At 41.4% G+C, this 15,411-nt stretch overlaps 1 protein-coding gene and 1 long non-coding RNA gene across 3 annotated transcripts in view; one reads left to right on the forward strand and one right to left on the reverse strand.

Annotated features, from left to right (window-relative positions):
- Positions 1-15,411, forward strand: part of RAD51B (RAD51 paralog B) — a 329,325-nt gene that overhangs the window by 298,843 nt on the left and 15,071 nt on the right. The gene's annotated exons all lie outside the window — the stretch shown is intronic.
- On the reverse strand, positions 7,307-11,597 carry LOC140253245 (uncharacterized). The gene is made up of 3 exons (XR_011903806.1): positions 11,351-11,597; positions 11,120-11,241; positions 7,307-9,033 (listed from the first exon to the last, which is right to left on the reverse strand). It is a non-coding gene; the product is annotated as an uncharacterized lncRNA (long non-coding RNA).

Here is a 15,411-nt window from a genome sequence, read left to right on the forward strand (position 1 = left end):
CAAGGGCAATACCCTGCACTTGGCCTTATTTTCTCATGAGCCCACTTTACATGCCTGTACAGATTCCTGTGATAGGCATTCCTTCCTTCTGCTATTACAACTGCACCACCCAGCTTATTGTCATCAGTGAACTTGCTGGGGGTACACTGGATCCTACTGTCTAGGTCTGATAAGGATGTTGAAGACTAGCAGTCCCAAAGCTGATGGTTGAATGGAGCGTGGTATAAGGTGCAAGGGGTGGTGTCGTGCGAGGAAATGTCACTTCTGTGCATATTTCCGCTCTGTTAGCCTGGATAGAATTGTCCCCACTGAACTATTAGTTAGAACTGTTGTTCCATTTGGTGTGGGAAGCGGCTAGATATAATTGACTTGAGACCACCCAAAAAAGAAAAAAAAAGAAAAAAGAAAAAAAAAGTTAATATGGTATATGGCAGCCTGCAACTGAGCTGTAAGCTTGCCCTCTCTCAGGAACACCTCAGCATACAATTAATGCACAATAGCATTGTTGCTTTCACAGCTGCTATAAAGGTGTCACAAGAACACTGCAAGAGCGTAACATTTTCTTTGCCGAAGCCTTGGTTGCATAAGGAAATTGAGCAGCATCACTGTTCCAGAAATAATGCTGCTTCATAAACAGTATTTTGTTATATTGCTGCCATCCAGTCTCTGATCAAGAGAAGGCATTACACAAAGGACTCTGTAGGATGAAAGCCTATAGACACACTTGGAGTGGTTGGAGTGGTTTGTGTAGATGTTACCATCCTTGGGCTTTTGTTCTGCAGAATCTGTCTGAAACACTGCTTGTCTGATCAGCTCTGGAATGAGAGCTCAAGGTACCACAGAAGGTTAGAAGGGACCTCTGGAGATTTCTAGCCCATCACTCTGCTCAAAGCAGAACTGTTGCCAGCACTTGAACACATCAGCAGTGACTTTGTCTAGCCAAGCCATGAAAACATCCATGGATGGAGAATGCTCAGCCTCTCTTGGTTATGCATTTTGGTACTGTACTACTCTCCTAGCAAAAACCATAATGTAAGATTCTGACATATCTTAAAGACCTAGAGGTGGAATGAGATGTACTCAATCCTCTGAAATATTCTCCTTGCAACTCTAGTTTCTTACTAGAAGGAAACCTTGCCTTGAGAACTGTGTTTCTGCCTTCTTGTCACCTGTCCCACTCTACCACTAGGGACTACAAAATGTCATTCTAAAATCTGTGATGAACAAATCGGATGTTTTCTCCCTCTACTACCTACACAAACTGTCCTTCCCACTTTCCTTTTTCTACCAGAAAGTTGTCCCTTTCTGTTTTCTTAGAAATAAGATCACTTTCCTTTCACATTTGAAAAAAAAAAAAAAAAAAAAAAAGCTTAAGAAATATCTTCAAGATGATCCCCGGTTGAATCATCAGCACCGCTTCCTGCTTCATTCTCCACCTCCTTTGAGTTCTCTCAGTCACATACCTGACCTGATCCTAATTAGTCTGCGAGAGTTAGAAAGTTTGCTGCCCGTGGTGTGGCTGTGGGCCAGGCAGGCAGAGTTCTCAGTGTCTGGTACTGTAGTTGTTGTGAAATCTTGCTGGATGGACAGAAGGTTATTCCTTGTTTAGGGTCTTTTTTTTTTTCAACAAATGTTCTGGAAATGTCCAGGAGCACATTTTGGAGCTCAGAAAGTTGACTCTTTAGAGGCCACGGTGGCAAAAAAGAAGCCCATGTCTTTAATGTTGCTTTCCAGGAACATTTAAAAGAATCTTCACACATTTTGTCCTGCTTTTGCAAAACTCCTTATTGTTTTCTAAGTTCCATTTATGCCTCTTGTCTGTATGGCACACTGGAGTCTTTGTTAGGTCCTCAAGAGAAGTATATGTATTGCCAGAATATTAAGACTTGTCTCTTGCTTCTCTTTACCAAAACATGGGCTAGTTCTGCAAGACCAGCTCTTACCAACAACCATACTGATCAGTCCTACTGACTTCTTCAAAACTGCTCATGTCCATAAGGATTATGGCATGGAGTGCTGCTCCTAGGCTGAGATACATACAGCACTAGGAACTAAGTGTGATCTGGAAGGATCTTCCTGCCTTCCTAGGAGATAAGGGATGGGCCATTGGTCTTTCCACCATGCTATTACACTGCTTTGTATAGAGGGGAAACAAAGCACAGCCTAGTGATTTAGGCCACTTCATTTGTATCTTGTTCTGCTGTACTTTTTACCTATCCTCTGCTGATGGCCCTGTAAATCTTCCAAGGAATGTACTTCTAAGCAATTAATGTGTCCATTTGTTTGCTTGGATATTGAAGTGCTGTAATCTTTTCTCCCTCCTGAATCATCAGTTTCAATATCCATCAACATTTTTGCTGGGGGAATGAGGTACACTGAAAGCAAATGCCTAACAGGCTCTGGAGAGTGTGAATAACTAACATTAAAACCATTGTATCAGTGGCTTTGGATCCATCAGGGTGCACTGACTGCTGAGGAATCTGCAAAAGATAACTGGAAACAGCAAAAACATTTTCAGGAAACTTAAATTCACAACACAGTCATCAGTTCTCCTTTGGAAAATGACTCCTGTTTGTTATAGGTAGTTTCTCCAAATGAGCAGAGAGCTGAATAGCAAGGAAGAAATGATCAGGTACAGATCATTATCATGTATCCAGCCTCAAGGTGCTAGGGGTGCATGGGAATTGTTCCCATCTGATAACAATTTAGGCACCTTATAAACGAGTTGTTTCTGTCAAGGTCCTTGAGAATGGATGGCTGCATCACAAAAAGCAGCTTTACATTTTGGATTAAACGGATTGATGATAGTAATCCCAGTAGAAAAAGAATAAGAGGAGAACTGTAATGGGAGTTCAGGAAGCCTCTCAGTTCTGGAATCGATCCATTAGTTGGGAGAGTAGTAGGGGCAGACTGAATGGGTTTTGAGCTTTCTGCATTGAAAATGTATTCAGCCTCTTATCAACAGAAATTTTATGTAAAAATGAAGGCTGCAAAAGTGACTTAGCTATAAAGGTCTCCAGTTCTAGAAATGTGTCCCTACCTTTTCTGTTATCTTTGGAAATTGTTGTTTATCCAGCGTAAAAAATTCGTGGACAAATTCTGCCTTCAAGATCTGTAAATCTGATCAGTGTTTTTAAACCCCTGGAAGCAATACTTTATTTATCTCCAGAAGTCCAAGAATAAGCTGATTTTGCTATTTTTAATCTATCCGGAAATATGCAAAGAAGAGAGCTTAATTGCAAACAGACCAAACCTTATATAGGAAATGGGTATGTCCCTTGGGGGCACCTAAAAAGTGAATGTCTGAAATTAAATTCAAACACTCTTCTCCCTTGCTCCCTGAAGCACGTACTCTTGGAATGAAAGAGAATGCTGTATGTTAGCATAATATCCCAGCAGTTTCTTTCCATTATAAAACTCAGGCTATCTTAATATTCAATTAACAGATGTTTCCCAGCATGTATGAGCTCAAGGTGACTAGCTGGATGTGTTTGTAACAAAATCACTAAAGAGAGCAGAGAAAAATTAGAAAAATAGAAGCTTAATTGCTAAGATTTTAATTTGGTTACCAGAGAAAAATGAAGCAGGAACATTGTGATTCCAAATTGCACCCACACTTTTCTCAAGAGAGGACCACCAAGCCACCAAGCCAGCAAACAACACAAAAACTTGGCATCGTGAAAGTGCTTCCCGTCACCTGCCCAGTGATTCTGAAATTAAATTATACCCTGTCATGGTTAGCATCCTAAGATGGACCAGACATGTCTCTCCCCACAGGAAAAAAAAAAAGGACTTACATTGTTTTTGTACAGGCACAGAAGCAGGCTCTGACTGCCCGTGCCATTTTAGTGTTAGCTCTTCTACAGTTCACAGCAGGACCATCAAGCACATCGTGTTATTCAGTCTGGACGTGCCCTACACCATGTCATGAGTTTTGGCTAGAGCACTGGACCAAAGCTGTGTTCCTGCAGGTTTGGAAACAAGCTCATCCCAGAGCAACTCAGGCATTCACACCCCTGCACATCTATCAGTAGAGCATGTTTTGCCATACTCACACAAGCCACAATGGCACAGCTGGGCCACCTGAAGAGTACAGCCTTCTGAACTGCATGCTGAGCATTACCTTCAGCACAGAAGGGTCTGTCATATCCCACACTATCAGTAGCACTGCCATGCTCTCTGCACATGGTGTCTCTTGAATCTGATTCCTAGCATCCCCCTTCTGTGGCCTAATAGCCATAGTGGTCTGGGTAATGTCCTGATTGTTGAGTGGCCTGTTGGCAAGAGTGCACACAGGGGACCCAAAATTTGTAGATTTATTGCTTGTAAACCAAAAAGTATATTAAAAAAAAAAAAAAAAAAAAAAAAAAAAAAGAGATAAAAATAGATGGGGAGCTTGGGGACCGGAAAGGCAGCCAGTGGAGATTAGATGCACTGCTGGTTGACTCATCCAGCTTATTTTATTGTAGCACAGCTCCAATAACGGCTGTATTATTTCAGCTTATGTGCAGTGAGCAGACATTTGTTTTGCATAGAAGCTTTTTCACATAAATGTGCTCCATTTTTCATTTCTCCTTGTATTTCCCAGCTTTTCAGCTGGCAATTGCAAATGGGAGAGGTGATGGCTCCAAAAGAACATTAGCCAACTTCTCAGCTGGTATAAATCAGCAACACCCCCCGGTCTTTAATAAAGCTATGCAGCTTTATACGAGTTGAATCTGCCCCAACTTTTCCTTTAAAACACGTCCCACCTTATAAAGAGCTGAGTTTTCGTCAGTGGTGGATTCTGAAAGTAATGAAAAGTACTGGCCCAACTGCCTCACAGAGCAAATACAGTGTGCATCTTGGCAGGATCAGCTTTCCAGTGTGTGGCTGCTTTCAGTCGGAGGGACTTCTTCGCCAGAGAACAATAACAGCCATCATACGCTGCCTGTGGGACTCGAGCCATGACTGAATATCCTGCAGAAGGCCTGCACATGGGCCAGACACTGCGTGCTACCCACTGCCTCCCAATGTCTTTAGTCCCCACTTCAGTTCATTAAAACTTGTGTGCTTGCATGTAAGTGGCTGTGAGGAATAGTTAGAGAGAAAATACGTGGAATGTGTGTCAGGCTTCATTAGCTGTTCTCACCTTGCTTCACAGCTTGAAAAGTGCTGCCATGCCAAGCTGGGCTGCATTCAGAGGCAGAAGAGTTTGGAAGGAGAGGAACAACTATTTGCCATAAACAACATGAAATCAGGTGAAACTAACTACACCTGCCTCACAGGCTGTGCATTTGTTACAAGATGGTGGTGTTTTGCAGCTTTTGGGGTGTATATAGAGTGAAAGAATGCTTTGGATTCTGTATGGCTTTTTAGAAAAGGCTGTTAAAAGGAGATTTTCTGGGACAGAGCCTGGTGATGAGGCAGATCATTTCTGATCCGTGTTCCCGTGCATCTCATAATCAGCTCTCGAGCAAGCCAGGCTCTCTGATGTGGGCAAATACTGTGTGGCTGCATAGCTGTGGCAGCCAGAAAAAAAGCCTTTATCTCTTCCATGTTTATATGAGCATTTTTTTAGTTGAAAGAAAGCTTGTGGAAGAATCTGCCAAAACATGACTTTGTTTCGTCAGAATACCTTCTCCCTTATTGTGGAAGCTTTACAGTAACAGGCTTTTCCATGGCCATGTTGTGAGTGAGGTGTACAGCTTACATCCCATCTCTACCGTAGACACACACACAAATCCTTTAAAAACAAAATAAAACAAAACTGAAAACCCAGCATCACCCTTCAGACAGCTGTATAACCAAAAAGAAGCTCCAAGTTGGTGTACAATCAATTTATACAAGTGTGTCTGAATAAATTTACATCTACCTTTCTAACCGTCAACTATTTTCTATCTTACAAAAAATGGCTCCACTGTTTTTTCATAAGCTTGTCAATCTCATGAATATCCAGTGACAGTCTTTTACAGGAATAAATGGTGAGGTAACAGCAGCGCTGTGTAGGACTGAGATAAATTTGGGTCTGAAATAAATGACGACCTCCATAGGAGGTAGAGTTAGGAAACAAGTGTGTGGGAAAATTGGAGTGAGTGAGAAGGCAGCGGGGAAAAGGAAGCCACAGTACAAATTAAAGATTGCAAGTAACAGGGCTGGATGCCAAGAGCCTCAGAAAAGAAAAGAAAAAATATCCTTGATTAGCTAAACTGTTTGCTTTGCTATATAAAAACTGACCTCCTCGAAGAGCCCTGAGCCCTGGCCTCCTGGGTGTCTGAGTACGTGCAGGCGAGTCGCTGCCATGCTGATGGCAACACAAATACTTCAGCAAGAATCTTCTGCCCCACGGATTTCCAGTAAGACCAGGTGCAAACACTTCAGCTGGCAGGAGCTCTGCCCACGTCAAGCCTTACATTTTATCCAACCTGGCAATACACGCTTTCCTTTTTTTCTTTCCTAAATTACTGCAATAATCCTGGTTCCATTAGCTATGTGTGACTGCACGTGTTGAAGGGAACTGCCATCTCTCAGAGCAGCCCAGGCATAACTTCCAAAGGGACCCACTGACAGTACAGCCAGCATAACAAACCCACTTCCCCAGCTGAGATCTACAAAACCACAGGAGGGACAGGTGTGATTTCTCCTGCGCAGAGGCCTCCGTAGGCCCCAGTTCCATTGCTGCAGCCAGCAGGGCTCCTCCATTGCCCTGCGCCTTCTGGTGCCCTCATCCTAGGTCCCTAGGGATTATTCCAGCTCTCCAGTCCTGAAGGCTCTGCCCTGCCCTGGAGATGCTTTGGCACCAATATCCTCATGGAAAGCCGTGGACCAAGCCTGACACAGTCTTAATGCAAATAGTCATTTGCATTACCCACCATTACTGATAACGTCTTTCTCCCACTCATCCATTCACAATGGAATCACTGAGTTGAGTCTTCCCTGCAGAGAGGAGAGGGATATTCCAGAGCTACAGGGATTGTGTTTGAGCACCTAAAGTGTGGGTGTGCTTCTAGCGTTTGCTGATGCTTTTTGAATGGGAATTGTTCTGTCAAAGACACAACATGAAAGAAGAGCTGCTGCAGACAGAGCTGCTTAGAGAGCACAGCCTGAAACCTGATGTGAACAATTCCTTCTCTGTTACTTGCTCTCTAAACACCCATCTTCCATCACTCTGTAACTGCAGAAAGTCATAAGAGAGGTCAGCTCGTGGAAAAAAAAAAAACAAACAAAAACAACAACAAAAAAAAAACCTGGTACAATTTAATTAAGTAATGTAAAGACTGAAAGTGAAGAACTGTTAATAGAGGATGGAAACTTTGGTCCTGGAGAGGGAATCTATATTCAAATTTGGGACTATACCTCCTGTCAAAAACTGGAATCATGTGGGTATCTAATTGCAGATTTCTGGCCATAAACCAAACCTTCTAATCAGTACTAAATCATTTGTTCCAATTGTACAAGGCTACATGGTGTGCAGAACATGCTTGTATTGAACTATTCTAACTTTCCTTGCTTGAGCATATTAAGAACAATGAAGAAGGCCAAACGAAGGCAGTTTGCAGGGACCTTGAATGCAAGGCTTCCACGCATTTGAGATTTGCTGTGTTTAAAGGTATATACCAGCATCCTCTCTGAGGAAGAAAAGATTTTAAGCCCCACCAAAATCAAGTCCCTCAAACAAGCTTGGCTCAGGAATGTGAGAGCATGATATCATCAGCAGAGGGACGTCACTAAAAAAGGAAGAAATCTCAACTGCTTTCTGTTCATATGAGATTGTTTGTCCAAGAATCTCAAAAGTCTTCTGAAATGCCAGTGAACCCTCAGTACACCCTTTGGATGGCTGAGTGCTATAGATGAGGAAACAAAAGACAGGAGGCTGAGCAGCCATTGCATGACACAGTGGCATTTGATTTGGAGTGAAGCTGCCTTGGGCAGTCAACACATACTTAATTTAGACATCATGTGATGTCTATTTTCAGCAGTACTGTACAAGACCAAAGGTGGTCCAGGGTTTCTAATCTCCTTATTTACCTACTAGATAACACAGTCACTAAAGACATTATTTGCAGGGTTCAACAAAAAGGAACAGAGCAAGTTACCAAATTGTTCCAGAAGACTTCTCAAATCAGGAAGAATTTGCAACTGCTGGTGTGTAGGTTTGTTGTTTCTGCTAAGGCAGGAGAGCATCACAGTAGAAACTGAAGGCAGGAGGGACCCTGAAAGAGATAGAGATGCTTATGCACCACAAGACAGTACCTAGGATGTGCTATCTAATGGGTAAAGTACACTGAGTGTTCAAAGCCACATTAATGCCATGTGAATATTGGCAGCCACTTGTTGGCCAGGAAGAGAGAAATGGAGTATTAACATTTTTCTCAGCATGGGCAGGATGCACGCATGGGAGCAATTTCCATTGCAAGTTTGTATTCTGCTGGATTTTTTGAAAGTATCTGCCTGCTGTTCCACTGCGATCAGAATGAAGACAAGGGATTGCAGCATGATTGGCACAGCAAAACTAGGAAAACAATAATACAGAATGAGAGTCTGTCACATAAATAGAGTGTATTAAACTGATTGTGCATAGTATTTTCATCCCGAAGTGCTTGGGAAGTTTGCATATAAATGAATTGCTTCCCTGTGGCTTAAGTGCAACTACATCTGGGCTGAAATGCAATTGTCCTCATTGTGTATCCAGCGCTTAAGCTGCTTGTGAAAGATTTGCTTTGTTATGCATTTTGTTTCATCCAGCTGTTCACAATAAAGTGAGGGCTTTGCAGCACCTGATTCAGATTCACAAACCGGAAAGGGCAGTTGTTTGTTAGTGATTGGAGGTCTTCTGGCACTCAGTTTTCCAAATCAGAAAAATTCAGAGATGTGTTAATACATGGCTGCAAACAATTACAACCAACAACATGTAAATCCTGCTTGATGAATCTTGAGGAACTGGTGACATTGCTTGTGTCTCTTGAAGACCAATACTACAGTTGTTAGGGGTGGCAGGTCATTTTGTTAGGAGTTCACTGTGCCCTGGACTCTCTCTACTCTTCTTCCAAACACCTGTGAATTAAAGGACATGAGAGGGAACTGAGAGACTAAAGGAATTACAAGAATTTCATTTCATTTTTCCATCATACAAAATGTCAGTAGTTGATGAGCTTCCTTCATGGGTTCCACCTTGATATAAGAGATTTAAAACAGCCTAATTCCGCACATTGTCTTAGTAACTGCCAGCTTCTCTTGATACTATTATTTCCTACCTACTCATTTGATAAGGAATTATGAAGCTAGAGTAGTAGGACTAAATCTGTATATACCGCAGGTGTCTGACATTTATTTATTCCTGCTATGTTGTCAGGGCTCATTTCCTTCGGTAAGTACAGCATGTATAGTAACAAGAAGCTTGATGCCATCTTTTCAATACGAGATCCTTTTAGTCAAGTTACCTTTACTCAAGTAGAAAATAGCAATCAAGAGAGGTCGTATCATTTTTTGTACATTCATGCTTCACCAGTAACAAAGCTGAGACTATTCTATGATCATCTCTTATATTTTCTGCTGGATTTCGTCCCCACCATTTTTAAGCAAATCATCACCTACAAAATCTAGCTCTGGACTTTGCATCATTGTATTTTCATCAAATGCTCCAGGGATTAAGTTTGAACCTGCCAAATCCCTCCCAATCTGCAAATCATAAATTTGTAAGTGCAAAAAAAAAAGTTCTTTGTGTTTGTGAGGGGGTTTGCCAGGCCATTTTGGCAATCGCAGCAAGTGGCTTATGGTCAGTTCTCTTAAAAATTAAAGAATAATCCAGGAAACTTTTTACATTCATTGGCAAAATGCCAAATCCTTTCTCTCTCACACACTCAGGTTTTGTTAGTGTTCATTGCACAGAAATTACTGTCCTCCAGTCCTGACTATATTGCAAGAGGATTAGCTCAATTATCTTCTGGGGACAACTCTCTTGTGTGCCATTAAGATACTGTGGGGCTGCATCCTCTTCAGTGACCTCTTTCATTTTTTCTGCAATTGTTATCATTTGCAGTCAAAATCAGCTGGATGTCTTATAGCAGTGCCCTGGGGTTGCCAGGTCACACGACCAAGTTGCGCACATCTCCTAGGGCTCTCATTTCAGCAAGTATTTGTGCCTGCTGCTTCTGCACACATCTCAGCTCCTCTGTAACCTTGCTGTATACCTGGCTCTGACAGTGTCTCTCCCAAGTGTCTTACAGCTGCTGTGTCTAGCCAGCTTAGTTTCTTCTCAGGCAGCTCTGAAGCCCTTTACCATGTTATTGTGTTGGTTTGGTTTTTTTTTCTGCTGATCTTAACATCATCTGATCTGTGCAAATGCTGAAAACTTGGTCCATCATCAAACATCTGCTGTATTTTCGGAGAAATGTCTCAAGTTTGATGAAGCAATCTAAATAGCCAGAAACTCTGATTCTCAATTTGCACAGAATGCGTGTTCTGTTTTTTAAGGGCTTCTGTGAGACCCTGCTGACACATGAAGCACAAGAAAATATTTGGCATCAGCCACTTCCCCAGAGATTTTTCCTCCCGTAGGTAGTGGAAAATGATCCCTCTGTACACATGTATTCAATTCTTTTAGGTCCATTCGTAAGCAAAGGTTTCATCTCTTTTTTTAGAATACCCATTCTGATGGTTTCACTGTGCAGTTTGTGGTAATAAATATATTCACCTCCTATTTTTGCCTCTGCTTTAGGGCACAGAGAAACCATGCCAGAGTTGTGGATTGTGGATGTGGAGCAGTCTTTAAACCCATTTTCAGGGACTTAATTCCCCCTCTTTCCAAAGCAAAAGGCACCTTGAGAAGGCAGAAGACTGCCTCCCTCTTCTCCTACGGTATTAAGGTTTTGCAGGACTGAACTCACCGCATTATTCCAGATTTTTACCAGTTTCTGTTGTGGCATGGCTGCTGGCAACACATAGGCTCACACACCAGTAAGTGCCAACTTAGGGCCAACACATGACACTGGAGGCTCTTTGTACCTCAGATACCTCCATAAACCCTCTCTCCCATAAATTCTCTATGGGGTTCAGTGCTGCTGTGGCACCCTATATAGAATTAGGAGGTCCCGCCTGTTTACATTCTCTGTCCTGGCATATGCCCAACACCTCCACTTACCGAGAAGGGACTTGGATTTTTGTTGCATGGTAAGGAGAAGAGCCTGCTGTGAAGCTTGGATGCACAGTTCCTTTTCCCATCAACTTCAGGGGAGATCCAGGTCCAGGCCCACCTTTGGTTACCTAGGAAGGAAACAAAGCAAAGTCATAAAAAGAGCCAGATGCAAACAACATTTAGGGCTATGTAGCCCCTTCTAATAGGACTATGTACTGTCAGATCTCAACAGCTCACCCTTAAAGCCACATCATCGTGGAGTATGAGCACACAACTGTTGTTAAAAGAGAGCGAGTGAGAAAAAATAATAAAAAGAGACAAAATGCAAGAGGCTTAGGAGGCCCCTGGTTTCCTTAATGGAATTAGCCCTTCCTTTATGAATTCCAGGGCTAAACGCTGTAAATGTGATTCACATACTCCCTCCTCTCACCAAAGCAGAAAGATCTGCTAGACACATGTTCTGAGTGGAGCAGGGGAAGATATGATGTGACTCAGGAGCCTGGAAGGCTAAAGGGAGTAGATGGGGAGAGCGCTGCAGCCCTTGATCTTTGCAAGATTTACTGCCTTTGCCTCTTGCAAAGATCTTTTTCTTTTTTTTTTTTTCCTGGAAAATTGCTAGCTTCTAGCAATTTAAAAAAAAAAAAAAAGAGAGAGAAAAATTGGCTGGGGCAGTAAACAAGATCTTTGAAGGGGGAAGGAAGCCAAGAGAAAGTCAGGCCCATTAGTCACGCAGCTGCATTTCCTGTCACAAAGGACCCCAGTTGAGTAATCACTCAAAATATGCTTGTTATTTTTTCCTATTTTACTTCAACTTTCAGCTTGCCAGTTTCTACTGTAAGAAAAAAAAAATTAAAACAAGAAAAAAGTATTTTATCCTCAGAGGAGAAAACAACGATGTAGAAACTGACACTGATTTACATTATTTTTCCTTTCTTTAATTTTCATGGTCTAAAAACATTTCAATCATACGAGAGGAATGTAAGTAGCTCAGAGTGAGTCTGAGGCAGTCCCGGTGTTTTCAGGGTGCATCATTTCAGCAGGAGTGCGGGTGTTGGAGTTCCTTGGCTCCGTGTCCAGCTGCTACCAATAGTTTGCTGCACAGCCTTGATTGAGTCACGAATTAATTTATCTGTAACTTATTTTGACCGTGTGAAAGGTGAAGATGATAACAGCTTCTGCATAACTGCTTTGTTAAGCTTCATTAATAATGCTTATAAGTTACATTGGGTCTTCTGAAACTTTTGTTTGAGTTTTGTCCAAATATTTGTCTAAAGAAAAACCGGAGTGAGGTCTGAATCACATAGATTTTTAATTTAAAGCAGAACATTATGAGCAGACTTTAAAAGAACTTACATGAAAAATAGTTGAAAATAGGAACTGACTATGAAATAGGAGGAGGAAAATCTTGCTGACACAATTTCTTGAGATGCTCAGAGGTAGAAAAATGGAGCAAATGTATCATAGCGTACAACTGCTTTTACAGTCTTGGAAGAGAATAATTGACCAGCAGTACCACTTGCCCACATCCAGATCTTAGGGTTAAAGATGGTGGCTCTGAGCAGTCCGGTATCATCATCAAAAAGATATGAAGAATACATGAAGAAAGTAAAGCCAGAAAAGTGCTCCTTTTCCAGACTGCTCCAAAAAAAATACCCACAAGTAGAACTCCAAAACACCAAACCCCACATTTCATTTACTCAAAACTAATGAGTGTGGTGACCAGGCCACCTATAAAGAATGACTGTAAGCAAGCTTCAAGGCACATAACAATTCATCACTTACATTCCTGCTTGGGGTACCTGCCTATATGGCTACATGAAAATGACCGCAAAGGGAAAACTCCTGTTCAGACTGTTGCATAAGTAGAGAGTAGGTGACTGTAGTTTATGGTACGTAATAACACAACTTAAAATACCACACAAAAAATGACACTTACATTTGCATGTAAGTGACTGGTAATGTCATATAATTCTCTAATTTGCACACATTTGATACCACAGATGTGCGGTCTTTTTAAAACCACAGCTTATGAGCAGATGTGATTTACACAGCAATGGAAATCACAGCCTCATAAAATGGTGTAAACACAAACAAATGTGAGGCGCTATTTGGTTTAAGAGAGGCTTTGAAAAGTTTCTGTATATTTTGTAAAGAAAGACAAAATGGTTATTGCTGCTTATTTACACAAAATGGAAAAGTAAGAGTCTTGTGAAGCATGATCCAAATACGAAATATTCAGCTCCAAATTATGTTTGTAAAGTTCATTCTGTGTCTTTCCAAATGGCAGGCAAGGCAGTCAGTACTCCTCAAAGGGGCACACAAATGGATACTCCCCAGTTTGTGGTCTGAGCTCGCACCAGGCTGTAGGGGCTTTCTGCTGCTCTAACACCAGATGACTTTCACTGCTACATACCCCAGCCTCCTACATCCCCACAGTATATGACATTCTGTGCAACAGTCATAGTTTCTTGTTCCTAAAACTTGCTCTGCTGTGATGCATGTTATAAAAGCAGTTCACAGTGATTGTTGGTATCCTCATAGCTTAGAAATTATATACTGGTACGTATGAATGGGTGAAAATAATTAGTTTACAAAAGCAACATAAACTTAGAACATCCTCTTTTACAAGTACCACTGTATGTGATAGCATTTCTTATACTTAGTGTTTGTTACAGGGGCATAAAAAAATCACATATGCTACATCAGACTGTGTAATAAATAGCCACTTATGGGATTAATTATTCCTGACAAGTATTTGAGCAGAAAGTAATGTTTATCTATTTACCTACCTGTTTATGTTAGAAATATTTATGGCTCTGTAGATACAGTACTCAAGTATTTGCAGACCTCTGAACTTTTGATGTATCTATCTGTTCTCTTCACACGAGTGTGATGTAGATTAGTACAATTAGCTCTGTATAGGTGTGCCATTAAAGTCCTAAGATGAATGACAAACTCAGAATAACCTCACAAGTGTTTGACCTCTTGATTCACCTCCTGGCTGCAAATATTTCTCTCAGACATATATGGGAAACTGAGTCATAAAGAAAAAAGTCAGATGCCCATAAGCACATAGATGGCAACAGAGAGGGAAGCAGAGCTTGTGACATAGAGATCCTCAATCTTTGGCATGTGTATTAAATTGCCCTCCCTTGTCTTCAGTGAGTTGATGGTATTTGGTGAAATTGCTTACACTGCTGGTGTTGCAGCGTGGTGCTTTTGTAATGTGCATGGAGGAGACCTAGAAAATAATCACTTATTAAGAAGCTATGTTAACTGGAACACAGGGCAGTCGCTTACTACATTTACAATTGAACTTGTCAGCCTTTCCACTAAATTGCAGCATGAATTTGGGCAATTCCTTCACATCCACATGCTGCCATTTTTGTAATTTAATATAGGGATAATAACACACTTGGAGGTCCAGGCAACAAATTTGCTATATAGGTGCTGCTCCCATTCTCATTTAAGACAGTGGAATGAGAACAATTGGAAGGAACAGGGAGAACAGTAGCTTTCCCATTGAGCTGAATGAATTTTCTATGGTACAACTCAAAAATTCCACTCTTGAAATAAGAACCTCCAAATACAGTAGAAATGAGCTGTATGTAGATGCACTTTCAGAGCAAAACTGACTATGAAAGAGTTAATCTGGCTAGTGGCAGCACTTCAGTAAAAGTAAGAGAGGTGGAACTCAAGTCCCAGGTCTTAATAAAACACAGGTGTTTTATTGTTAGGTTAAAAACTCCTAGTCTAAGACTCCAGCAAGCATTTAAAAGCAAGACAAAAATGTGCTGTTGAATAAGAAACTTGGAAAGGCTACAACTGGCCACATTAGGCATTTATGGAGAATGCAGCATTCACTGACTCAGGCCTACCATAAAGTTCACAGTGGGAAAACAAAACACATCTTACATGAAGGACACCTCTTACAAAACACATCTGGCCTCTGATGTGTTACACCTGGGATTAACTTCTGATATTCTCCTTTCCATCATCCTGGCTTTGCTCTTACTACTCCCTGCAGAGTATTCATACTATCACTTTCCAGCTCCTCTTGTTTCCTGGTCTGTTTGTGGAACTTATGAGGTGATAGGCAGCATGAACATCACATTCAGCACACTGACAGCTCAGCTTTTGCAACTGCTTTTCTGTCAGGGATGGGGCCTTTTCCATTGAAAGAGAGAATGATTGTTACTGTAGAACTAGCTAGTCAAAAGAAGTACGGAAATCACTGATCAGTGTATTCTCCTTTTCCACATTCCCTCCATTTTCCAAGGAAGCAGAAAGTCTTAGGG

The sequence above is a fragment of the Excalfactoria chinensis genome, chromosome 5 (genome assembly GCF_039878825.1).
Source record: "Excalfactoria chinensis isolate bCotChi1 chromosome 5, bCotChi1.hap2, whole genome shotgun sequence".
NCBI lineage: Eukaryota > Metazoa > Chordata > Aves > Galliformes > Phasianidae > Excalfactoria > Excalfactoria chinensis.